This window comes from Podarcis filfolensis (assembly GCF_964270895.1).
Source record: "Podarcis filfolensis genome assembly, chromosome: 3".
NCBI lineage: Eukaryota > Metazoa > Chordata > Lepidosauria > Squamata > Lacertidae > Podarcis > Podarcis filfolensis.
In genome coordinates, this window is record NC_139606.1 from 65,362,361 (window position 1) to 65,390,321 (window position 27,961).

At 39.5% G+C, this 27,961-nt stretch overlaps 1 protein-coding gene across 2 annotated transcripts in view; it reads left to right on the forward strand.

Moving 5' to 3' along the window:
* Positions 1-27,961, forward strand: part of SASH1 (SAM and SH3 domain containing 1) — a 540,145-nt gene that overhangs the window by 279,333 nt on the left and 232,851 nt on the right. The gene's annotated exons all lie outside the window — the stretch shown is intronic.

A 27,961-nucleotide genomic window follows, 5' to 3' on the forward strand; every position in this document is an offset into this window, starting at 1 on the left:
GTTTCCTCATTCCAAATGAAAAGTGTAGCAAAAGCAGTTCATGATGGGACATGGAAGCTCACTGTTCATATAAATAAGCTTTTTATAATAATAAAAAATCCGCTGAGTAATTTTAGACCTTTAGGATAGTACTCTTTGGATTTCAGCCAGATTCTGTAGTTCTGTAATCATATGTAGAGATTAGGGTTTTCTCATTTATTTATTTATATTCTTTATTTCAAATGGTGCAGCTTGTGTTCCTTGTGGCTTGTGTATCTCACAACTAAGATGCAGTTTAAAATAATAAAGACACGAAAACAGCATCAAGCAAATATTTCAATATATCAAATGCTAGAAGACAGAATATTATTTACATGTGAAATCCTTTTCACTGCAGGAACATTTTTACCCCTGCTGTGGATTATTAACAAGATATTAACACACGGAGCTGGATGCCAAATCATCCAGAGATAGCTTTAAGCCTTTTTTAGTAGGATTGTGGGTGACTAGAAGTCATTTTGGTAGAGTTTAGAGAGTCTAAAAGGACATTGGGTAGAGGCAGTTCCACAGGTATGCAGGGCCCAAGTCATTAAAGGCTGGCTTACACAACTGGTGATCACCAAAGCTAAATGCAGCCATATATTGCAGATCACTAGTGGATCAGTAAGCATACAGGAGGCCTGTGGCTTCAAAAGAAGGAAGGATTCTTGAGCATCTGGCAAGTCATAACACATGGTTAGTGGTCTGTCTTTGGTTTGGTGTGTTAAGTTTTGCATGCCTGCAAAAGTTTATGGGATTTATAGGATTCTTAAAAAGAAAGAAACCCTCACCCTGAATCTGGGTACTTAATCTGGTGTTCACAAGTTTGGTGCTATATCCCAAAGGGATAAACTGTTGGCATCACTCTCCACAATGGCCAGTGTTGCACAGCTGCTGCACTTATCTCTTCAAAGACTGAACCTCTAAAGTGAGCAGACTGGCTGGCACAATGGGATGGAGGGAATGTAGCTCAACATTAGTTATGCATAGTTTGTTGTCAGAGAAAGTTCAGCCTCAGCAGTGCTGGCCTTGCTGCTAGGGAAAAAAAGCTGTCTATTCATTTGGTGCTTTCTTTTGTAGGCCTACTTATGCAAAAAGGGGACTGGGGAAGAAATGTCACTGTTTCATTACATCAAAGTGCTTAGCTACATGCCCACAAAGATGTATGTCTCTGTCTGTTGCTGTTGCTGTGACACAGCGTGTTGCCTTGAACTACAAAGAAAGACAAGGAATGATGAAGTGGGTTCTGCATGTGTGTGTGTGCGTGTGCTCGTGTTGTACCTGAGTTTAGTCTGGCTGGCTCCTAAATAGAATAATCAATGCTATTATCTCTTCCTCTCTTATCTAAATCACATCAGGATTCTACAGTAGATCAATAGGTACAACAAAGAAGGCTGGTGCTTTCATTCCCCTGGGTCTCATTACTTTGCTGCCTAAGATCTAGATATAGATTCTCAGTAAGGTTATCTAGTGTTCCATAGTAGTTAACAACAACTGGCAGTTATTAATACTGCACTGCGACCCCAACTTTACAGTACCGGAGCCGATAGCAGGGCATGTCTAACAATATGAGAAAGTCTTTGCTTTTTCCATGAGCCTTCTTTCTTTCTTTTTCTTTATTCGCGCCCCACCTCCAATTCTAATATATCTTCCTTCCATTCTTTAGTTCTATTCTAATATGGTTTCTAAAACAGAGGCTTCATTGAGATTCTTAGCAAGTGCACGTTTGTCTTTAAACAGACTAACATCTGCTCCAACATTATAAAGCCTAATTAAAATAAATTTAGATCTTAAATTAGCCTTTTCAGTAACAGTTATTACACAAAGCCACTGGGTGATAAAGTATATAGTATTGGTAGCATGGAAGAGAAAACATTATTTGTATTTTTTTTTTCCTGAGCTTCTCCTCCTACGAAGCAAGGAAGAGAAAAGCTGACACTTGCAATTGCACAACTTTCATCTAAACTAGCCATAAATCACTTAGCTATTTTCTCCATGTTAACTTCTTCCTTTTAAAAAGAAACTGTTTGCAGGGGGGTGGGGGGAGAGAAGAGAAGGGACGTGTTTTTCTCATCATTGTGGACAGCCCTAATCTTTCTCATCAAAAGCAGACAGCCAATTTGCATGGGCTAGGTAAACACTGTGGCAGGCGATTTACATGTCATGTCATAAAATCTTCAATTCATTTCACCTTCCATCAAGCTAAATTTTCGGTAGAAATGTGTGCTCCTATTTCTTTAGGAATTTCTTTTAAAACAATGAAAAAACTATGACATAGTATAGTTCACTAAAGTTTTAAAGAGGTAAAAGAAATAAGAGAGAAACATAAGATGTAACAACATCACACAAAAAAAACAAAAGTATATTGCAGGTCACAATGATATATAGAAGGGAAAGGTATGTCTGAGTTTCTGGATGTACCTGTCAAATTCTGGCATAGATAGTCACAATGAGTACAGTCATACCTCATGTTACATTTGCTTCAGGTTGCGCATTTTCAGGTTGCATCCCACAGTGACCCAGAAGTACCGGAAAGGGTTACTTCTGGGTTTCGCTGCTTGTGCATGCGCAGACGCACAAAATGATGTCATGCGCATGTGCGGAAGCGGCAAATCGCAACCTGCGCAGATGCGGGTTGCATTCTTTTCAGGTTGCAAACAGGCCTCTGGAACGGATCCCGTTCGCAACCAGAGGTACCACTGTACTTTCTTTGTCTCTTAGGGCTCATCCATACTTCTGCTTGTCCCATGCACAGGTCTGAGCAGTTTTCTGCTTGTCCCATGCTTTTTTTCAGCTTGGGTCCAAGCGGTTTTTCCTTTGCCCCTCTGCTTTCCCCTGGAAAACCCGCTCTTTAGAGCTAAGTTGGAACAAATGGCAAATCCACAGAAAACCCAATTGCCGCTTGTTCCCATTCAGCACTAAGCTGTGGGTTTTCCTAGGAAGAAGTGGTGGGGCAAACGGAAATGTGGATGAGCGCTTAGGTTTTCACACTACGCAAATCTCTTAACAACTGCCAACCCTAACTCCCACTTCTCATGTCAGGCCCCCATGTCACGTGGCAGGAAGCTTCCTTTTTTTGTGGGGGGGGGGGGAGAACAGTTCCAAGAATGATTCACAATGTAGTGCAGAGTTGTTGTTTGGAGATAAATAAGGCAAAAGACTCAGGAGCTGGAACTGGGGCCCTATACATAAACCACCACTTTGGGCCATTGTACATGTTACAGAAAGGAACAGTTCCTGCATTTTCAGAGTATACCTATTACGTGTGTTTTTTGTGTGACATTTGAAATAGAGATACTTGCAGTGCTCTGGCCAAGGGCTCCAATAGGTGCTGGCCAAGGGGACCCAAGCCCTGAATCTCCTTCCCCTTTTCTGTTTTTTAACAAGGCAGCTGGGCATAGTCTTGATGATACCGCAGCCACCTACCATCTTAATTTTCCCAGAGGCATGTGAACATATAAATTAGCATATGCCAATTGTATGCAAATTTGTTTAATGGGTCTATGCCCTGAGCCACTTTAGTACCAGTAACTTCTCTGGCTCTCACTTCAGGGGCCTCTAGGGACTGCTGTCCGCTATTCTTTTACGGCAGCCCAAACCCTGTACTATTGTTTCAGATGGCCACAGGGAGAATGTGATTTGGCTAAAACTGAAGGATGAGACTTGCAGAGTTTATTAAGCATGTCCTTGCCTGTCCCCCTAAATTCAAGCCTGGTGTACGTGTGTACATATGCTCAGAAGCTTCATTCAACTGCCAGTCCAATGGTCCCCAGGGTTTGTGTTTGTGAACATAAAAATAAATAACCTTAACCCTAATTGGTGAGTCAGTTCACATGTTGCTTCTGCTTGCTTTTTTCACCTTACTCACACAAGCAGTGGAATGTGGGAGGTAGAAGCTCATATACCTCGGTCAAGTCAATGTTTGTAATCTGAAAGGTATACCTTAATACTCTGGATATCACAAAACTGCTGAATGAACTCCCAGATTGTATACTGCCCATGTGAACAGATCGTGCCAATGCATGAACAAAACATCCAGTTGCATTTGAAAGGACAATACAGAATTAAATCTGCGTAGACCAATATTTGAATTTCTGTGGATACTTAAATGATTTCCCCACTTGTGGCATTATGAGTCTATAGCTTATTGTGCAAAAAGGCTGACTGAATTGGATTCTTTTCTCTCCTTTTTTAAAAGAAGAGAGTTAAAAAGGGAATCTTGAGAAAGTCCAAAAGCAAAACATCCTTTCAAAATTCTAAATCACAATTTGAATGTTGTAGTTTTAATATGTTGTACTAAATATGTTGATCTTTGTGTTTCCTAGATTTTTGCTAAAACAAAAGTTAAGTAAGTACTATATTTGGGTTAGCTAGCACAGGCTTCATATTAGCTTTCACCAAAATTACAATTTAATGGTACTAGAGTTTGCATATAATTCCTCAATTGTATAATAACGGGAAAGTTAATGACAAGTTTAAAAATGCAAGTATGGTGGGGTTACAGTTAGGTGATCAGTATCTGCTTACAAAATTGGACTTTTTAAACAATTGACTTTTAGAAAGTCTCCGTTCAAAGATAATGCCATACCTCTTATCCTTTATTACTTTAACTCTGCACTCCATAATTATGGTTGAAAGTTGAGTAGTGGACTGGTATCATGTAGCATTGGTCTGGTTCATACAAGCTACAGATGTTGCCTCCTCTTCCAGACCAATGTATACTACAAATGTTGCAAGGCAAAAGAGGAGTGAAGGAGTAACATTTCCATTAAAGGTTATTTTCTACTCATGCCCTGGAATGAAAGCCATTATAGAGCATGACAAGGAAGGGGGGAAATACCATAATGGGATGAAATTGGGCAAAGGGGAAAAAATAGGCCATTTCCTCATAGTGAGATCTATTAGAGGGTGAAATAGACAAGTCTCCCTGGGGAAGCCATAGATGACATCCAAGCATTTGAGTCATTTGGAAGCTTATACTGGCTTAAGTTCTCAGATGTGTGCTGTAAGGAAATATGTAGTATGAACAGTGTGACATAAAATGCACTTCTGGAAATCTAGTAGAATCTAGTGGAAGTTTGGTGCTTATTTGTATGTTAATTGTTTCCAAAATCATAGAATTGTAGAGTTGGAAGGGACCACAAGGGTCATCTAGTCCAACCCCCTGCAATGCAGAAATCTCAGTTAAAGCATGCAAGACAGACAGCCATTGAAACTCTGCTTAAAAACTCCCAATGAAGGGGAGCCCACTGTTGAACAGATCTTGCTGTTAGAACGTTCTTCCTGGTGTTTAATCAGAATCTTCTTTCTGTAAACTGCCTCTTGTCATAAGCACACTGTTTCTTATAGAAATGAGATCCTCCCTAAGCTTGCAAGACTACTCTGTTTGAACAAAGCCTTCCCACCTATTTGACTTATGCACCCATCCTTGTACATTTCACCCCATTGCCTCTTCTGTTTAGTCGTATGTCCAGTAGAGACCCCTGTAATTGCTTCTATATTTTAGTGGTATCCGTGTGAAATTTGAAAAATCCTGAGACTTAAATATGTATTTGCTCATAAGACAAAAAAAGGACAGATTCATTTGTATGTACTCCTCCCATTTCCAAATTGAGAAGCAGTGCCATAATTATCTGTTCCAAAGGTGCAAGTACAATAATTATTACTTAAATGTTAATTGTGACTGGCACTATTAATGCAGTGTGTGCGTGTGTGTCCGTGCATGTGTGTATTGGATATCCATACATTGGATATGTCTATTGGATAGGCCATAACATTTTGTAATATTGTAAATACTGGATATACAATATATATTTTGTATATATTGTATAGGCCATAACATTTTGTAATATGAAAGCTCTTGAAAGTCAAGGCCATCTCCTTTAAAATAATGAGCAAAAGTGTCTGTTCTATTATCTTGTTATGCATATTAATGGAATCTTAACCCCTGCAAACCAAGGCAGCATACAATTTACATGGCAATTTACATATTTCATCCTAGTTGGATGAGATGATTCTTGAACTTTAGGCTCTCTATGTATAAATTACTAAGTACAGATGAAAATAGGACCTTGGTTAAGAGCTCTTGACTTTATAACTAACAGTGCAATCCTATATGCGTTTACTCAGTCAGAAGTAAGTCCCATTGAGCTCAGTTGGGCTTACTCTCAAGTAAGTGTGTATAGAATTGTAGCCTAACTCTTGGTACATGGAAAGGAGATGCAAAATGTGCTGACCATGAACTGCACTGCTGAAGGTTTCAGGTTTTTTTAATTTAAATAATTTTATTCAATGAAAGTTAGATGAGATTCTTTTTTTAAACGTGAAATTTTATTAATATCTGATTAGATCCTTGGGTAAAACCCTTAACTGAACTGAACTTTCTTCAACGGCAGCATAATGCTTATGTTTCTATGACTTCCTTGGAATTAATTACAGGCACATTTTACACATTCAAATATAGTAAGAATTAGGGAAATTAAAATTAGAAACTTCAGAACAATTTTTCAAGAGTAAAGGAACAGGTGTGATCCAGTGAAATGAAAGTCCTGAATTGCTTTGCTGTTTAAATAATATTTTAAAATATTCCTTATCCCTTAATGGCATTTGGAGTAAAATGTCTGGCAACAATCATTCTCCTTCCTGCCTATTATTTTTAATGCAGCAAGATTGCAGTATAATAAATTTTGACATTGTAACCTAAAATAGATAAGATTAGCTTGCTTGTTATGCAAGCAGTGCTGCCCCACAAATTATTGTTAGGAAATGTAATTTTGTCAAATGACAGACAAAATGCATGCCACTTTTGCTCTCAACAGCCTAGTCTAATCTGAAATAGCATCTATGAAGAAACATACGACAGTGAGATACAATACAAGAGGTGAAAGTGGCTGTAATTATATCTATTCCTCAGATTTGACAGGATGGGATCTTGCCTTTCTGCGTAAAATCAGAAGCCAAATAGAGCATCTGTATTCTAAAGATAATGGCCATTTACCTGAAGTAACTTTCCCCATCTACAATGAATATGGTAACAATTAAGACCTTTGCTTAGTTCAATGCAAATTTAGTGTTAGAGATTTTAGCATTGCGCTTACAGAGCATATTCAAAATTTATAATCCAGTAGGAAATATCTTGCACTATGCCAACACACACACACACACAGTATCATTCCCAGATGACTTCTGTACCAAAAGAAAAAGAAAAGACTGCCAGCTCACAAAAAGCATGACTGCATGAGCACAGATGATTGCATTTCAAAGTCTTTCAATTTGAACATTATGCACCATTCCTGTCCATTATGCTCACATAGGGAGGCCTTTCTCCTTGCCTCGCTTGTTTCAAAGGTTAGGGTTCAAATGTAAGAAAACAAACCACATAATTACTGTAATCAAATGTGGACTGTCTTGTGCCAGATGTGCCCAAACTGTTGTGGTTGCTCATTGATACTGGAGCAGAATGTTGTAATAAGGCTATAACCCAGGCATAGGCAAACTCGGCCCTCCATATGTTTTGGGACTACAACTCCCATGATCCCTAGCTAACAGGACCAGTTGTCAGGGATGATGGGAATTATAGTCCCAAATCATCTGAAGGGCCTAGTTTGCCTATGCCTGCTATAACCCTATTATTATTATTTTAAATCCAATTAATTGTATGTGTTTTTGTCAATTGATCAAGGAAGGACACCATTTCCTTGTTTTTAGATGATACATGCATGTATCAAAGCAGGAACCATTTTAGAAGAGGCATTTCATCATGCCTGCTTGAGAAGGATGAATGTCTCTTCCAAGATATTGCCTGTCACTTACCATTTATGAAATAAGGAATGAAAACCTGTTTGTCTTCAGATGTTGCTAGACTAGAACTTCAACCATCTCAGACCATAGCCCAGGTGGGGCAGACCTAGTCCAAGAGCTAGTCCAACAGCATCAGGAAGGCTACAGGAAGCCATCCCTGGGGAGTTATTGTATGAGTAACCACTCGGGGGTAGGTAGGTAGGTAGGTAGGCAGGTAGATTAGATGATAGATAGATAGATAGATAGATAGATAGATAGATAGATAGATAGATGATAGATAGATAGATAGATAGATAGATAGATAGATAGATGATATAGATAGATAGATGATGATGATAGATAGATAGATAGATAGATAGATAGATGATAGATAGATAGATGATAGATAGATATCCTAATTAATTGGGAACATATTTGAGAGGATTACAATAGTTTTCATAAATTAATCTAATCAATTCATTGTCTAACAGTTCTCATTCATAGCAGATTCAAGGACCACAGCTGAGTCAGGCAAGATATAGCTATTAAATACACTGTAAATCTAGGGACACGGGTGGTGCTGTGGTCTAAACCACAGAGCCTAGGGCTTGCTGATCAGAAGGTCGGCGGTTTGAATCCCCGCGACGGGGGAGCTCCTGTTTGGTCCCAGCTCCTGCCCACCTAGCAGTTCGAAAGCACGTCAAAGTGCAAGTAGATAAATAGATACCGCTCCAGCGGGAAGGTAAATAGCGTTTCCATGTGCCGCTCTGGTTCGCCAGAAGCGGCTTAGTCATGCTGGCCACATGACCCAGAAGCTGTCTGTGGACAAACGCCGGCTCTCTCGGCCTATAGAGCGAGATGAGCACCGCAACCCCAGAGTCGTCCGTGACTGGACCTAACGGTCAGGGGTACCTTTACCTTTAAATCTAGGGAATGATGAGTTTATTCAGTTTTAACCATGAAGGGAGGTTTCACATACCATGAAGCTCTTGTGTAAGTAGAAATTGCCAGCTGGTTGCAGCATGTGAATCCTGCAGAAAGGCCACTCAGTGGGGCTTCTTGCTGCACATCTACATGTAACACTAGTGCTAAAGGATCTTCACTGTCTGCCAGTTAGCTGCCATATAGTCTGTCCAGGTCATTGCAATATATAGGTAGCACTCTCCTCACTGTAATGCAACCTGCTGAAGTTACATTACCTGGAGTTTGAAAGAGGGTGTTGTGGCAGCCATTTTATGGAATGAACTCCATTTGGAGATCAGGTGAACAATGAAGTTTGGGCGCCTTTGCAGAAAACTAAAGACTTTTTTGTTTACCCTGGTATTTACTTACTGTTAATATTAAGTTCTTTTTTTTTTTTTTTGTTCTGGCTGCTGTAGTTGTAGAAATCATATAACTATTTGGATGTTTTAAGTGTTGCTATTTATTGATTTTATGTATATTGTGAACGACTTTGAGCTTTATAAATTTATAAATGAACAGTTTATATGTGTTTTTAATAATAAATAAAATTAGAAAAAATTCTGACTGTGTTGCCATTGAATATGTCCTCAGAACTGAAGTCATTGGAGAAGCTCATTGTGTTAACTGGGGCATATAAAGAGCTTTGGATCAGAGCCACTGTACACATATAGTCTATATCAAATGATAATGCAATCTAGTAAAAAAATAAAATAAAATTTAGAGGTGGAAAAGTATCTTTGTTGTGGGGGAGAATTAGGCTAAAACAGCAAAACTAGGTCAGCGAGAGACATATAACCATAATTTAACAGTATACTTCTTTATATTAGTGCTTTAAAGCTGTTTCCCATAAGGAACAGATGAGAGGAAGTGACAGTTCTCATTATGGTAGTGATAATGGCATCCTATCTACAGAAAAACTCCTGCCTCCTAGTAACAATCTTTCAATGTAGGATTTGCTAGACAGCTGGAAACTGGCAACTTGTAACAACATAAAAAGCCTGAGAATATATTTAAGGATTCTAGTAATAATACAGCATGATTCATTTCAGTATATTCTGTGCCTAGCAAACTGTTACCATTAAGCATCATCTACTAAAATTAATTGGCTATGCAGAGGTGTTGAGTGCCTCAGAAATGCTAGTTAAGTGACAAATTGAAATATTATTGTTAATCATTTGTACAATTATCTTTGTGAAAATATGGGTATATACATAAACCAGTATTGTGAACTTTCTGGCCAGCTTTTGCTTGGGAGTAATTTCATGCCTTTCAATGATACTTATGGGTTTTAAGTAAGACTGCATCCCCCAAACTTAAAAAGCTCTTGCTGTTCTGCTAGAGGCCCTCCTGCTGCAGTAGTGAGAAGTTCCACCATCACCAGTTGGGGCCAAAATGGAGCATGTTGTGGAAGGCAGGAGGTACACAGGTCCATAAGTCTTCTCATTCTCCTGACCACCACCACCAGGCCCTGAAACTACATCAGCCCTGGAGCTGACATAGTTAATTCCCTCCCTCTTTAGTCAAGAGGGATTATGAATAATAATAAAAAGCTGCCCTTCCACCTCCCACCCCTGGCCCATAGCTGTCAACTTTTCCCTTTTCTTGCAAGGAATCCTTTTCGGAATAAGGGAATTTCCCTTTAAAAAAGGGAAACGTTGACAGCTATGCCCTGGCCATATCATCACTGCAGGAAATAGGAAGTGGTGGTGGTTCCACCATCAGTTCTTTCCATCATCGCTACCACTTCCATAGGATTGCTCTGTATGTGTATTAACCTATTACTATAATACAGTACAGTACTGATTAATTTGGAAGGGTGGTGTGCAACACTAATACATACACACACAATAATTTTGTACTGACCTTCTCTTAAATCAGAAAATGCAAAGATGTCTCCAGGAAATTGTGTAGTGCTCCTGCAGATAAATGGATCAGGATTTAGAAACAAATTTATTACACCATTTTCTGTGAAATAAAAAGAAAGAAATATTGTTGTCTGAAGAAATTTATTTTATTCTTTTTGCTGACTGCTTCCTTGTCACCACTCATCCAGTGGCCTTTGCCTAGTCTTCCTTTTTGCTCCTTGATCTCTAAAAGCTGACATGTTACATAGATAAAAAAGATAAATCAGATAGATGGATTGATACCTAGGAGAGCCACCTGGAGCTAGGTACTTATGTAGGAGAGTTCTAAACACCTGTCTTAACTAGATTCTTACACTGTGCTTGGTACAGATACATGGATTTAGTATTGTTGTGTCTATTCAAGATAAATATGTGGAGTGGGCTAGATGTTATATGTAAGATAGATGTAAGAGCATGTGTAGGCCATGTTCGTTAAGGGTTGATGGGAATTGTAGCTCTTTGAGGGATAAACTACAGAATTTTGTGTGGGAAATAATGTGTTTCAAATGTGCTGTAAAGGTATAATGTGTACACAGAGAAAGTATCAAGTCTTAAAAAAAAAAAACCCTCTCCCAGTCCTCATCACTTCACACTTTGTCCAGCCAGTAAACACATTTTGCTATAGTCACCTTAATGCCAGAAATTACACATCCTAGGAAAATGAAATGTTCAGTGGAGTAGTTGAGGAAAAAGAAACATGTCATAGGGATTAAGCACAGCTTTGACATCTCAGTAACACTGTACAGTGGTTACCTCAGGTTACAAATGCTTCGGGTTACAAATTCCGCTAACCCGGAAGTAGTACCTCGGGTTGCGAACTTTGCCCCACGATGAGAACGGAAATCACACAGTGGCAGCGGGAGGCCCCATTAGCGAAAGCATGCCTCAGGTTAAGAACGGTTTGGGGTTAAGAACGGACCTCCAGAATGAATTAAGTTCATAACCCTAGGTACCACTGTATTAGGGAACAGTTATCTTGAAATCAAGGGAAATGTACACATCTGCTTGAAATTATTGAATAGAAACAGTTCGTTATTTTGTCCCAACTCATTTTCAATTAATTAGAAACCAGAACTGAAAACATTTATTTTAATTCATATTTTTTCATACCTTTGAGTCTCTGAAAAATGGTACTGAATATACAAAAAGAAAACACTTCCATATTTTAAAAATAACCTTTTTAATATTGCATAAATAGAATTGTTTTATTTTCTTCTTTCTAGCTTTGTTAGTCAACACTTCTGCTTATTGAGTTATCCAGTTAACAAGGATGTTATGGAAACACATTAAGCAATTTTTAAAATGAATGCAACTGAGAACATTATAGGTAACATTTTGAGTTACACTTCCCATCCTGTGATCCACGATTCCTTGTCAATTTTCAGAAACAGCATGAGAAAATCCTCACTACCAAGATCTTTTGTATTATTTTCAATCATTGCTGCTTTAGGAGAGATAATAGCAAATGAAATAAATCTTTTCCAATTAAAGGCTCAGAACTTTTTGTAAGAATAAACACACAGCGCTAGAATGGCATAGAAAGGAGTTGGATAGAATGAGATTTGATGTTCAAAGGTGAGAAAGTTGTTCATGTTGAATTGATAAAGAAGCTGATAGATGTATTTTTTTTATCACTCCAAATTCATAAACAAAGCAGAAGTTGAAGCTTTCCATTCTGAACACCAGAAGCTGTTATCAGTTCACTTCCTGCTGTGCAACGGTATTTGCTACCGTCTTTTCTTTTTCATGCATAGCTTGCTTGCTGTAAAAATATAATAGCAAGAAAATGTGTGCATATAAATATAAATCCCCAGAGTGTTCCCCATGACAAGCTTTCATCAGGTGGAACAGCTGATCAATGTGTAGAAAGGCTCAGGGGGTGTGATCATGATCAAAAGACAAGGTTAGCTGCATCTGCCAAGTCCCCTGAAATAGATGGAGGACTTGCAATTTCACATCTTCAGCTGCATTCCGTCCTTGTTTGCCGCTTTCAAATATGAAATAGCAATAAAGCATCCATCTACCTGACGTTCTTTTATGTTCACTTTCAATCACCAACCACAAAATGTTTCTTTTCAGGTTTAGTCTGATTTGTCAGCTCAGTTATTGCCTATCACTTTAGAGTAGTTGAAAGGCTGAGGACAGATTTCATTTACTTTCAGGCTGGTTTTTGTTTGCTTGCTTTAAAAAAAAAAAGGTAACTTGATTTTCTCTTAGTTTGCATTTCATTCAAGTTGATGCTGGTTGTTCTTCTCATAGAATATCTTCAATGAATTGATCACTTGGTTTAAAATATAACTCTGTATGTTTGTGTGAGAGTTGTGGCCAGACAGAACCCTATCAATAAAATTATGAACATTAAAGACCAGTTACTGGAATCTTGAATTCATGAAAGCATGAAGGTATAATCCTAAACACTCTAACACAGAGTAACTCACACTGAACTCAAAGGATCTTGCATTTAAATTTCAGTTTCTATGCCAGTTAAAATATCTCTAATTGAATCAACATGCATTAGACCAAATTTTCACAATGCCAGGATCTATGCCTTAAATGAAAATATTATTTCCACTATCACAGTCTGCACTAGGTTTGAATCATTATAACAGTAGAAGAATAAAACTTAATAAAGGGACTTCATTTTTCTCTTTCATAATAGTTTGCTATACTGCATTATATCAGGGCTATTTTAATGCTTACCATTGAATTGCTATTTGTTTTATTCAGATATAATTAGTGCTACTAAAATATTGGTACTATTAATGGTACTAGTAATTATGCTGTTGTAAATTTAGCCTACAGCACTGTTCACACTGCTGCCTTGGTGATCCAGTGCTCTTGTTAACATATATAACTAAGCTGACAAAAATAAGAGCTTATTTTGATATATTGCCCTGAGGGTGAGGAATTATCTTGTTTTCTCCCTCCACCTATTGTTTTACTTCTGCAGTGCTGTATCACTTTACTATTTCCACCATTTAAACCCAAATGCTTACAAATGAAGCACAGAACATTCAAATGTAAAACTAAAGGAATTCCAGATGTTATGGAGCACAGGCAGACAGACTAGCAATACCAGCCTTAATGGCAACCCTGATAGACTTTGTAGGTAGAAAATTGCTCAATTCACAAGGTTTTATAGCTTTATATAAGGGTATAGAATGTGCTATTTTTTAACAAGGCAATTGCTTGAATTGTTTGATTTGATTTATAATATTTTAATAAAATAGTTTGTTTTAGACCAGGGATGGGGGATCTGTGGTCCTCCAGATGTTATTGGGTTATAAATTTCATTATTCCCAGCAACTGGCTGTGTTGGCTGGAGCTGATAGGAGTCAACAATATCTATAGGATCACATGTTTCCTATGCCTGCCTCAGACTGTAAAACACAAAGCTCAATTAGCTGACAAAGTCGCAATGGCATCTTATTAATCACAGATTTAAAATATATAGTGAGTAAAGTGCCAGTGCACTTTAATTTTTGAAAGACATTAATCTCTTTCTCTGTGTTTTCCATCATGGGATAGAAACTTTACCAAGAGGCAAGCACATCTCCCTTATCTGTCCCCTTGACTTGTATATTTACATCCACACCAGAGCATTGCTTCCAGGTAGAAAATGCAATTCCATTACACTTAGAGATAGACAAAAAAAAGTGTGTTAATAAAACATCAAGGGAAGTCCTTGACGTAAGGAAGTCTCACATCTACATAAAGTCAGCTGCTGGGTGCCACAGACACAGATAATAATCACTAAGCATTTTAAATCATCTTTTGAAAATGAAATCTTCCAGTAGCTCTAGATATTCCAGAAGGATTTTCTAAAAATCCTTTTTTAATTAATGACAGCCTTGAGGGCAACAAACAATGATTAATTAAAAAACAAGCCAAAAGGAAAATTGGGAATGGGCTGTGGGGGGCGGGGGAGAAGAAGCAAGCAGGGTTCTTTTTCCCTCTGCAGATAAACAACATTTGTTCTTAGCAAATAAAGAAAACTGTACCAAATTGTACCAAATAGGATTGAAATGCTATGCTCCTGTCAGGACATGAGGAATTATCATCATCATCATCATCATCATCATCATCATCATCATCATCTTGTCATTCCTCTCATGAGAGCCCAGAGGAGCTAAGAATAAAAATGTAGCACATTAAAAGCATTAAAACCAGGCACAAAACAAAGTGTATGAATATGGACTTTCTTAAGCTGCAACTACTACCTGAAAGACAGGGACGCAGGTGGCGCTGTGGGTTAAACCACAGAGCCTAGGACTTGCTGAAGGGAAGGTCAGCGGTTTGAATCCCCGCAATGGAGTGAGCTCCCGTTGCTCGGTCCCTGTTCCTGCCAACCTAGCTGTTCGAAAGCACATCAAAAGTGCAAGTAGATAAATAGGTACCGCTCTGGCGGGAAGGTAAACAGCATTTCCATGCGCTGCTCTGGTTCGCCAGAAGCTTAGTCAGGCTGGCCACATGACCCGGAAGCTGTACGTTGGCTCCCTCGGCCAATAAAACGAGATGAGCGCCGCAACCCCAGAGTCAGCCACGACTGGACCTAATGGTCAGGGGTCTTTTTACCTTTTTACTACCTGAAACCACAGAGCTCCTGCATTCATTGTAGACAATACCAACCTAGATGGGCCAGTGGTTTGACTCTGTACAGATCACAGAAAAGAAGCTAACAGCTCTCACTTGTGGACCAGAGAGCAGAACTGTAGATGCTGCTGTTAAGGCTTGGACAGGGACATTTGAAGGCAAGCAGTCCTTCAGATAGTCTGGTCTCAATCCATTCAGAGCTTTAAATGCTAATATTGCAACCTTAAATTGGTAACTGTGTATTCTCATCTCAGCACCTAAAACATTGCCGAGTGTCCTCATCTTCTGAGAGAAATGTTCAGGGTTCTACCCATGCTTTCTTCAATTTCATTCCACCCATTTTGTTTTCCATTTTTCTTTTCCAAATGTCAACATTATGTGGCTCCAGATCAGGTTCAATTCTCATTGGACTGTTTTGAAGGCTCATTTCTTCCTTCTATTTTGTTTTTAAAAGGTGTGTGGGTGTCATGTTGTGGGTGTTGCACTTCTGTAAACCTGAAGTTCCCACAATCAGATTGTTTTCTCCCTCTTCTTTTCAGTGGCCCCATTTTGGCTCTAATCTGCACTCATCACCTGAGTTCACTGGCATATAAGCCATAATAACACATAATAAATGTTTAAATATTATTTGTCTTTTTCCCCACCTGCCAGAATGCGTCAGTCATAGGCCCTTTCACTTCTTTTCAATAATCTATTCCAGTAGTTCCCAATCAACTAATTCCTAAGGACTCCCTATTTTTTCAAAAGCCAAGCCACAGACCCCCCCCCCATTTTTGAAAATTTTGATAACTCTATGGTAGTTACCTATGCAAAACAATTTTTTTGAACAAAATGTGGGGTAGGCCTTAATAAGCAATGGAATTTAGATATACTAAAAAACAGACTAGGGCTGAGTGATATCTGGTTTTCAACATCGTGATATATCAACAGCTGAACATTGAGATATTCCGATATATCACGATGTCTGACATTGGAGATCAGGAGTGGGGATGAAGGAAGGAGCAGTTGCAGAGATTGGATGGGTGAGGGGAGGAGAGGAAGTGAAGTCACCTCCACCGCATGGTTGAATGGGAGGGGATGGGGTGGGGGATGCATCAAGCCACCGTCAGTGGGGCAGCCGGCGAAGATACATATCCACTGTGGCTGCTGCTGCTACATTCCTGCTGACAGAAAAGTTGCTCCGCCTCAGTGCCAGAGGAATGTAGTGCCACAGTGCCTTGAAGTGAAGGCGATCAGCTATCCTATTCTCTGTCAGTGTGAGGAAAAGGTTGCCCTGGTCTCCCTCAGCGTGAGGGAAGGCAGCTCAGATCAGCAGCGTTATCGGCTAAGAGCATTGTGCGATATTGGTAGGGCCTTGAAATCGACTGACCTGCTCTCCCTCGCGCAGGGAGTGATACATTGCTGTGTAATGCTGGGTCGAAATCATTATCGCAGTGTGATTTCAAAACCAATTTTGGCCAATTTATTGAAAAATTGCACAGTGTTAAACAGACCATAAAATTAATGATATTACCATGCAAAAATGACAAAAAATAGACCACCCAGGGGTCCCCGGACCCCTAATTGGGAACCACTGATCTAGTCCAAGGAGAGCTTTAGGGTATCTGACAAGCTCTTTCTTGGGATCAGTTATCTAGAACACGTGTATGACCATAAATCATTTCATTGGGGGGGGGGGAATCCAGGCATTAAAGATAAAAAATTAGCTAAATGATAAGGGTAATGAATTTCTAAGTAGCTAATTTTCTGATAAGCAGTGATATGTATTTACAATAGTTAATTATTGATGTACAATATATCAAGAATGATTAATCAAAAGGCTGTGAGTCACTACAGATATGAATTGCATACTTTATAGTGCTATCTTTTTATCTTTTGCTTTTTTTACTTTGTGAGATTTTTAGTTTGTTAGTCATGGTGGATCAAACAATGTAATGATAAGCTACAGCAATAGTAATTTCTAGCTGGTTACCCATGGATACTGAAACTACATATATTGAACAGTTTCTACATCTTTAAAATATATGTTTGTTTTAAAATGTATTATGTCAGCTATATGAGATGTTTATGCTTAACAGATTTTGTTCCAGACACTGATTTCAGGTTCACTTTTGCTTTGAGGTGTTTAGATTTTTGCCATTTCAAATTACTATATTGCAATACAATGGTACCTCGGGTTACAGACACTTCAGGTTACAGACACTTCAGGTTAGAGACTCCACTAACCCAGAAATAGTACCTCAGGTTAAGAACTTTGCTTCAGGGTTAGAACAGAAATCATGCGGCGGCAGCGGGAGGCCCCATTAGCTAAAGTGGTACCTCAGGTTAAGAACAGTTTCAGGTTAAGAACAGACCTCCAGAACGAATTAAGTTCTTAACCCGAGGTACCACTGTATAAGGAAAAAACTCCTATCTGAATTCAAGTATAGTTCACCAAGGTAGTTCACCACTAGGCCTAAGTTATTTGCTTTTCAATTAGTACAGTCGCTCTGGGAACGTAATACTCAGATTTAGCATCTCCAAGGACCTAATGCAAAAAAAAAGATGGGTTGCATATCACTAAGTTTGGGAGACGTTTCCAAATTTCTAGACTGAGGAGGAAGCAGGGCGGTGTGTTCTGTAGCACCAATTGAGGCAAAACGGAAAGTGCTGCCCACTCCGCTACACTGCTGTGCTTCCCCCATGCCATTCACCTCCGCCAGCACCACCACCATGATGTGCCACACACTTTCATTGGCAGCGGCACCACACCAGAGGAGAAAACAAATCTGAGCCAATTATAAAACAATAATTGTTAATAAAAATAAAAGCAATCAATAATAAAACAATAGGTAGCAAATAGGATAAGTTATTAAGTCGCTCTTTAAGGCCATAAAGATGGTTATAAGCGTTATGTACCAATATTTCTTGGAAGTCTGTTCTTCATGTCCACCTTTGGTGTCTTAAGGTAATTGCGGTTTGGTTTTCTGACATCCCATCCCAATTCTACTTTTCTGTTCCAGGATATCTCCATTTGGTATGATTTCTGATCCCACTTATATGAAAGTTGGAGCCAACTGCTGCATGTGAAGTAATCGTCAGATTTACAATATGCACAAAGAAATGAATTATGATTAATTCATTTCCCAAGATTACAGTGTTGTGCTAAAGGTTACCTTGAGGCTTTTTTTGGTGTGAAATATTAAAAATTCAGCGTTTGTAACAGTTCACATTATTCATATTGCAAATCCCGTGAGTCTGAAAAAAATCTTACATACATTAACTAATCTCCAAAATTGGTTAAACATTGAATGCATTATGTGGAAAACATAACTAAATGTAAATTAAAAAACTTATGTAAGTAGTAGAAATAGACATTGGGTGCTGAACAAATTTAAGAATTTCATGATTGGGAAGTAAGTAAGGCCAGCCCTACAATGCGGCAGAGTGAGGCACCTGTCTCAGGTGAGGAGAATGGACAGAGCTGTACCATGTGGCCTTACTGGCTGACACTCCTCAAGTGCAGTGGAAAGTACTGGCCGTTTTGTCACTTAATGGAAAAGAGGGGGGGGGAATGTAAATGAAAATCTTTTTAATACTCATATACAGATCCCTTTTATAAACAGTTTTGCTGCTAATTACTGAACAATTCTACAATAAGGGTTTGTCATTGTGCTGAGCACATTACTGTATTAGAAAACTCATGGTTCTGTTGCACCTGAATGATTCCGCTCATCTCTGTTTATCTTCCATTTCCACTTAAAGGCTCGCATATTTATGGAAAAAAATATTCATTCTGTAGCAAATCTCTATGACTTATTGGGAAGGAGTAAGAAATGTTCTTGCCCTAACAATGGTGCACTGTCTGAATGTTTGGAAACCTTTTATGTTTGCTTTTAGAGAAGCAAATAGGAAGTATGTATAGAGATGCTTCAGACATGCAATAACATGGCAGCAAGCCTTAGAGCTCTATTCCTTTGTCAGGTTCTGTCTATCAGCTCAGTCTATGCTCCTATTTTCTGTGAACTCAAAATTCAGAATCTCTCTAGCACTGCTCTTCTCTATCACAAATACTCTCCTTTTATCTCAAACACCTGTAATAGATTAGATGAAAATATGTTGTTCACTGTGAGTCAGTGGAATGCTGTTGTTCCCTATTAATTTTCTTGAAAATTAGGTTTTTGCTTTCTGCAGTTGTTCCATACCATTAATTCCAGATCTTTTGTTTAAATATGAAATGTCTTCTCTTTAGCTCAGAATCAAATATGCTAGAAAGATAAAAGAGATTTAAGTATCTGCACTTCTGAGGGATAGGCACAAAAATGATGAAAAGCCTATACAAGTAAGAGAAAAGCAAGGAAAATATTTCCTTCTTCACCTATGACGTTGTTCCCACATTCTTGCTGCATACTGTGCTACACCCTATTCTGCCTGAGGTTATATTTCTGGTCAAAAACATAAACGCTTCATTCTACATGAAGTGTCAGCTTCCTTGTGCCTAGGAAGAACTTGCATTGGAAATGTTTTGTTTTGTTAGCTTTATATTCTAGTTTGCTTATTTTATAGTCTTACAAAAGAGGTTGTTTTATCATCTTTGTCTATGTGGCTATGCAGAGAATTTGAGTTTATAGTTTAGTGCCACTGTAGTTTCAGCATCCATCTGCTTGCTTTAGAGACAGGATTAGAAATGAGACAAGATAAAACCTGAACTGCTTCCCCTGCTGCTAATCTCTGGTCCACTTCATACTTTTGCTGTTCTTATAGGCCCTGATAAGTGTAAACCTTCATTATTAATTTAGCTACAAGCCCAATAACATAATGACTTAATTATGCCTGCTCAGTTGTAGTAATGTGTACTGCTCTGAAAGTCTACTGAATGTGTTTTGACCCATGTGCTGACTTTACAGTAACTAAATGTTAGTGGGAGATATGATAAGATTAAATGTGGCTATGTGTTTAACGTAATGTACAGACCCCCCCCCCCCCCCCGAAAAGAAGGTTCAAAGGCTCTCAGAGTAAGCAAATAAGGGTGGTTTCAGCTGACACCAATTTTGTAGGGTCACCAGTTTTTCACATTGTAGTTGTTGTAGCCAGTCATCTCTGTGACTTCCACCAGATGACGCCAACTAACCTTACTGCATTCTTAATGCCATACCTGCATATGCACAGTCAGATATGTGTGAAACACTCCCTCAGCCCGTCACAGTGCAGTATTTCACTCATCATTGGCAAGACGCCTTTGCTATAGGAGCTCTATAGCAAATAACTCCCTAATAGTTTGACTTTACCTTGCAGAGGTGCATTCTTTCATTGTCTCCCAGGACAGATGGAGGCAAACAACCCCCAGCACTTCATTCATGCAAATAAGGTTGAACTGTCCTCTTTACTAGCAAGATCTATGCATAATTACTAATTATACAGAAAAATTGTCCTAATTAAACAAATGGATGGGTTGCATATTCTGTTCTACTTTTCATTAATTGTATTTTAGTATTAAAAGGTAAAGAGACCCCCCTGACCATTTGGTCCAGTCTCAGACAACTCTGGGGTTTTTGCGCTCATCTTGCTTTATTGGCCAAGGCAGCCGACGTTTGTCTGCAGAAAGTTTTTCCGGGTCATGTGGCCAGCATGACAAAGCTGCTTCTGGCAAACTAGAGCAGTGCACGGAAACGCCGTTTACCTTCCCGCCGGAGCAGTTCCTATTTATCTACTTGCACGTGATGTGCTTTCAAACTGCTAGGTTGGCAGGAGCTGGGACCAAGCAATGGGAGCTCACCCCGTCACAGGGATTCAAACCGCCGACCTTCTGATTGGCAAGCCCTAGGCCAGGGGTCAGCAAACTTTTCAGCAGGGGCCGGTCCACTGTCCCTCTGACCTTGTGGGGGGCCGGACTATATTTTGAAGGGGGGGGAATGAACGAATTCCTATGCCCCACAAATAACCTAGAGATGCATTTTAAATAAAAGGATACATTCTACTCATGTAAAAACACACTGATTCCTGGTCCGTCCACAGGCAGGATTTAGAAGGCAATTGGGCCAGATCCAGCCCCCGGAACTTAGTTTGCCTACCCATGCCCTAGACTCTGTGGTTTAGACCACAGCACCACCCACATCCCTATTTTAGTATTATACTACAATAATTTAATAAATATTCAAGCTGTTTCTATTTCACATACATACATTGCAAGACATTTTCAACCTACATGGCTCAGCCTGAATTTCTGTTTCTAAGTCGAGTTGCCCCTCCCTCATCTCCCTTGTCTTTTATCCCATCACATTCCTACCTGTGAGCTTTACCCTTCCTGCTCTGTTATCTGAAGCTCTTTTAATTCCTAAAACAATTCTGCCCTTTCTCCCTTATTACATATACTGCCTTTCTTCCATCACAGAATTCAGAGGCATCCCATTTCAGCACCAGGGAAGAAACGCCCTGCTGCTGCCGCTGCAATGGGGGTGCACACTCCTTAAGGAACCTCCCCTGCTGGGTAAGGAGGGGAGATCCTTTCCAGATCCCCACTCCTGCCCATCAAAGGGGTTTGCATTGGCTCCTTCCTTCAACAAAAGCTAGTGCAAAGCCCTGCCATACTGCCAGGTGGGGAGGAGATATCTGCCCCCCCTCGGGGCTCAGGAGCAAACTGAGAAGCAGAACACCTCCCCTTTTGCTGACTCAGCAGGAGGGGAGCCATTCAGCAGAGGTTTGCCGCCAGTCCCTCTCTGCCCCAGGGAAACCAAGAGCAGAGCTGGGCAGTGGAATGGGTGTACTGCCTCTTGGGGGGGGGTGCTTCACCCAGCCTTGTGGGTGAGCCAGCTCTGGAGTATCTGGGAGTTCCCAGGTGATTTCCTACCCAGGCACTAGCACGAGCCAGATTTCTTAGCTGCAGAAAGCTAGTTGCATCATGCACCCTCAGACCATGTCCTGGAACTTTCCTTGCTACCCTTTATTCCTGAAACTGTCTCCCAGAATGCCTTCATGTGATCACATTCCTTACTTTTTTCAAATCCCTCCTTGAAATTGTGTGAAGACTTTGGAACAACCTTGCCTAGCCCTAATACCGTAACTAAGCCAGCTGAAATAGAAGCACATTCTTATTGTGTTTAGCCTTCCCTCCATCCCCCCCCCCTTCTTCAACTGTTTCTTTTTGGGGTAGGGAGCATTGAACTCATTTGTTGTGAAAAGCACCAGATATGTTAATACCATTAATCAATAAATAAAGTTCTAGATATGCCAACCCTGCATCATGATTTCATTTTCTGTTCCGCTGGTGTTCACTGATTCTAGCTGCATTCACAAATCATGCCAAATTATGGAGTGGCCCTACAGAAACTAGCAGTGGAAAGCATCAAGATTGCTTGATCAAATCTGAATTTGCATTCTGGGTTGGCATTTCAGACTAGGTTGTAGCTAAATCAGTTTGAGAAGTCCAGAATGATTATTTGAGGTTTACTCCCATGTTGCCAAATTACAGCCAATATTTACAATGCAAAGAGAATAATAAATGGAAAACCTAGGCCTTTGCAGCAAACATTGCACCATGTTGTTGATATCATGAGACTCTTAGAACATGTATATTCTTGATGTGCTGTCAGATGGCTTTCAGCTTTCTTCAGTGTTTGTGGACACCATCACCCATCAGACTATGTAGTAAAATAAAATAGTTCTTTTTAACAATAATAATAATAATCAGAGGCCATGAGCTGTCAGTTCCTTCAAGACCCCTTACAGCCATTTATATCATTGCTTCAATGCCTGTTTTCTGTATCTTTGCTTTTATCTGAAGGATGCTTGAAATCACTCCTGTGGTGCCATTTGTGTGCAAAATACCTTCTAGGTTTGGAGCTGTTTCACACTGGAATGTGTGACTGATAGCTCGGTAGAGATGGCTTGCGCCGCAAGACAAATGAAGCATTATTTTGTTTTATTTAAATTCTTCTCCCTCATGAGACAGTGCCTATCTATATAGTTCTCTTAAGTCTGTTAAGAGACTTTTCTTTATTTGAAGAGCAAGAAAACGAAAATAGCTTTATTTTCTTGACTCTCACAGTTGCCTCATAGATAAGCCTACTGTCAGGGAACTGACATCGGAGCCAGGAGTGGAGGCAAGGCTCCCAAGCGATGCCGGAGAAGGGCCCAGCAGGGAGAGAGGGGACTCATCGGCTGGGGAAGGAAATCAGCGTAACACCAGGGATAAAGGGGGGCGGATGGGGGAATCGGTGAGGGGGCTCCAGGACTCTTCGCCGGAGACCAGCGGGGAGAGCACAGGTCCTCCGCTACCCACACCCACCCTGCGCAGAAGACTTCCGCGCAGGTAAAGTAGGCGTAGACTTGGCGTCAAAGAACTTCTTTGCTGGAAGAAGTTCAAGAAACGCCCACTGACGGATTCTGCTAGCGACTGAAACAGCCACGAAGTGAAGGGCTGTCCAGCCAGGAAAAGGTTTAACCAGGCAACCTCGCCAAGAGTGGCGGCAACTTACGCACGAGCAACCCCATATAACCATTACACCTACTATATGAAACTTTGCCATATACTCAGGAGCATACAAATGTTTTCTTTTTAGCTGTCTTTCTGAAGACTGAAATTGCTATTTCATATTTCAAAGACGAAAAACAACAACCATTACATAGTATTGCAACAAAAGCTCACAGAATTTTGCTAAATATGGAGCAGCACAATTTTCTTGTATAAAGCTATACTTCATCCACATACATATAATTATTTCATTATACTTTCGAGGTTGCATTCAGTGGTGTGACCTTGTACTAGCAGAAAGTGCTTTTGCTTATATTCTTATGTATATCTCAGAGCCCAACTAGATCAGATTAAAAGGCCTGCCTGCTTCACCCCCATGTTTCCTACAGTGGCCAATCATGTGCCCATGAAGTGGGTAGCCACAAGCAGAAAATGAGAACAATAGTTGATTTCAAATTTCCCACTTACTGCACTCTCTGCACCATATTTTGTACTGTGCATGCTCATCTTCACATGAGTATGTATTGTGCTTACAAAACAGAGAGATTAATATTTTGTATGGTTTTGTTTTGGAACACAAAGACCATTGACTGCAATGGAATCCTGCACACCTTAGTAGGATTTTTTTCATCATTGGCTGTGGGATAGGTATCTATTACACACACCTTACACCTGGAATTCCATTTTCCATCACTGGCAAGAACACTGTAAGCTAACCTTAGATTTTATGTATCTTGGCTTCACTTCTGTAAAGATCCCACACTTGGGTTTTTCTGATAGCCCGCCTCATCTCCAGTCCTCTGTGTTCCCCCAAACTGACTAATTAGGGTCAGAAGCTGTCGAATATATGTATATACACACATATGCAAGTATGAGGGGCCCAGAGGCTTTTATTCTTGAAGTAGGATTTGTGGATCTAATTCATAATTTAAGGGCTACATTGATTTGAATGTATACTGCCGACATAGTTCCTATCAATTGACCCTAATTGTGGTTCTACCAGGTTAGGATAAAGAGAGGCTAATAGTTGTCTGTATTCAAGTGGGTTTTCTATTGAATGCTGCATGCAATTAATGCATTAGAATGTTTAAGGATGCAATCTGTGCAAACTTAGTTGAGAGGAGATCATTCTGAGCAGACATACATAAGATTCTACTGTTAGATTCTAATACTATACTTCATTATAATAAAATGATATATTCAGTACAGTATTATGCAATTCCATATGCTTTGATCATAAAGATCAAGAAGCAGCTGAATGTATGACTACCAAAGGTGGATTTCGTTTCTAGCTCACCTTTGGCCTCTCTGTGCAGATTGTATGAAATTTTAATTTAGTAAAATGTACTGACACCTACTTTTTCTACTCATTTAAATATACTTTATCTGAATGATAAATTATCTAACATATATATATTTCACAGTGGATGAGACTGATTAATATTAATCAGATCTGCTCTTTGTGTATCTTATGAATTTTTATATGTTACGTCTTCTAAAGGTTCAATCGTGCAATTTTCACATAATATTCTATGTGTAGGGATCCCATCTAAGACTTGAATTCATAGAAAAGTCTCCCACTGTGGGAAAGCAAACAAAACATCTACTTGGCAGAAAATAAAACTTTGTGTATTAAAATAGCCTCTGCCAAATGGGAGACAGGGTTTCTGCAGTGCTTTAGTGAACTTGTAAATTGAATTCCCTCTGGAAACCAGAGCAGAGTAAGAAATTTGTAATGCAAAGAGATTTAGATTTGGGGCGGGGGGGGGATGCCTTGTTTCGATTGTGATTGTTGAAATCTTATTTGAGGGCTTTGAAAACCTGACACTTGCTTTTAAATAACAGGTGCTATATGGATTTTTAAAAAATTACTGTCAAAGGAACATCTAGAGCTGCTTCTGGTGTCAACCTGGTGCCTTCAAGATGATTTAGACTACAACTTTCATTAAGCCTAGCATGACGTTTACTTACTGTTAGCAAGAAACAACATGAAAGTGGGGAGATGGGGTGAGGGTGAGGGCCTTTATTTTGCTGTAATTCTTATCTAGGACTACATGGTGTTTTTTTTAAAAAAGCAAGTTTTGTAGAAGGGATCAGCTTGACGCCTGGGCAAATTAAATGCCGCTCAGCATTTTTCATGGTTATTTTTAAAAAGCTTGCAAAGATCCACAGAAGCTAAATTTGCACCAGTGTTCTTACTTATGGTGGCAGCTAGTGCTATTTTTCTTGAAAAAGAGGTGCCGAAACTCACCCTGAACGCCTCCCTTGTTTTCTTAGAATGGCAATGGTGCCCACCTGAGAGGTGCTGGAACTGAATTCCGGTGAGTTCCTGCTGGAAAAAAGCCCTGGTGACAACTAGGAAAACATTGATCTTGCCTACAAGAGATCAAATGAGAGTGCCTCCAGTTCTCTTTCTTTCAGAGAAACTAAATAGCACCTTTTAGCATATAAAATGGTGTTCAGTTCTTAACTCACTTTATCTCTGAGCACCTTAGGTTTATGTAACTGAATGGTAATTGAGAGAGAAATTGAACACAAACTTTAACAAAAAATAGAAAAAATAAATTTTAGGTAGAAAAAATGATCAAATACATATATAATGTTATATGATGGACCGAGTACAGTATAAGATACAAATTATGGGCTGTATCCAACGTGGCCTGAGTGGAGTTCCCCTTCCTTTCCTTAACCTTTATGCCCCCCAAACTGCTCTGGAGGATCCTCTAATAATCTGAAGCAGATTTTGAGGGTGAGGGGGTTGTAGGTGAGAGGAAGGGAAAGTTTTGTTATGCACGCGGATGTCTGCTTTGCAAGCATGAGAGAGAGAGATCATGTGATAATGCAATAAACTTTCTGCTATGTAGATTAGTATGTGTGTAGAAATTAATTGAACATGTCTTTTCCAGTATTTTATCAATATGCATAATCCTAAAAAGGGGTAAAACAAATTTCATACTATAATCTGTGCTTGATCAGAAATCTTTAAGATTACCTGTTTCACGGAAACTTATTCATTAACATTTGCAGTTCAACAAAGGATCTGATTTCAATTATGCAATGCCTATATGACACTGACTTCCTGTAAATCTTTGAACTTAAGTAAAAGAGAGTTATCGCATAAAAATAGTTCATCTCTTAGAGGTCTGCTACACAATGATGTTTCATTTCCCAGAGCTATTTATCTGCTGAATGGCTGTGCTTTTCCAGGAGTCTTTCAGACAATTATATCCACTGCCTTTGAAATCTCACAGTCCCAGTTTCTATGAGATGGTTTTCTACAAAAAAAAAGTATGTGACATGTCTGTGTCTAAGCTTCCTCATTATCCCTATTCCTCTTTTAAAAAACACACTTGCAAGCAGAGTTTTTATTATTACATGTGCATAATTTAAGATGGAATCACATAGATATGGTTCACATAATACCACCTTAAGTGTTCATATCAAGTACAAAAAGTTATCTTCATAACCAGGTCCACACACTGCCTGACTACTACTAACCCTCCAAGGTCCATAGTACTGCAGATCCCCTTTTCCATCTTTTTAGGGTCAGCTCCTGCAACCCACTTGAATGAGGGGGATTTTAGTTTCTCATTGTGGCTGCACCTATAGAAAGCCCTTTGCTAATCCACGTGTTTCAGGTAATCTTTTGATTGTTGCCACTGAATTTGACCAGACTAAGATGTGCAGCCTTTAGTGCATGCTGAACAGTGTAATCCTACACCTATCTATTCTGAAAGCCCCACTGGGAGCAACATTACTTACCGCCAGGTAAGTAGGTATAGGATTGCAGCTTGAGCTACGGTCAAATACACTACAATTCCCGCTGTCCTGTCCATTTGCCATGCTGGCTGGAGCTGGTGGGAGTTGCAGTCCAGAACATCTGGAAAGTGCCAGGTTGCAGAAGGCTGTTAGGCATTCACAAAACTGGTTTAAAATACATTGAAAAGGTCAACTTGCTTCTATTTGAATTAAGCATGGAGACTGATCCTCAGCTGGGGTAACTTGGCTATGTATTGTGCCAGTGTTACTGTAGATTGTCACTGAATCCTCCCATAGGGTTAAATGTACGTCTGAAAAACAGAACATAAAAGTGGCAGTGATATCTACTATTCCTTTTGTATAATTAACAGCTGTGCAGTGAAAAAGCTTCAGTGTGAACTGAAGCAGACAAAGTAATGTGAATTTGTGTAATCCTTCAACTTCAAAAAACATTATGGTTCAGCCAAACATGGAAAACCCATTCAGATTCATTGTA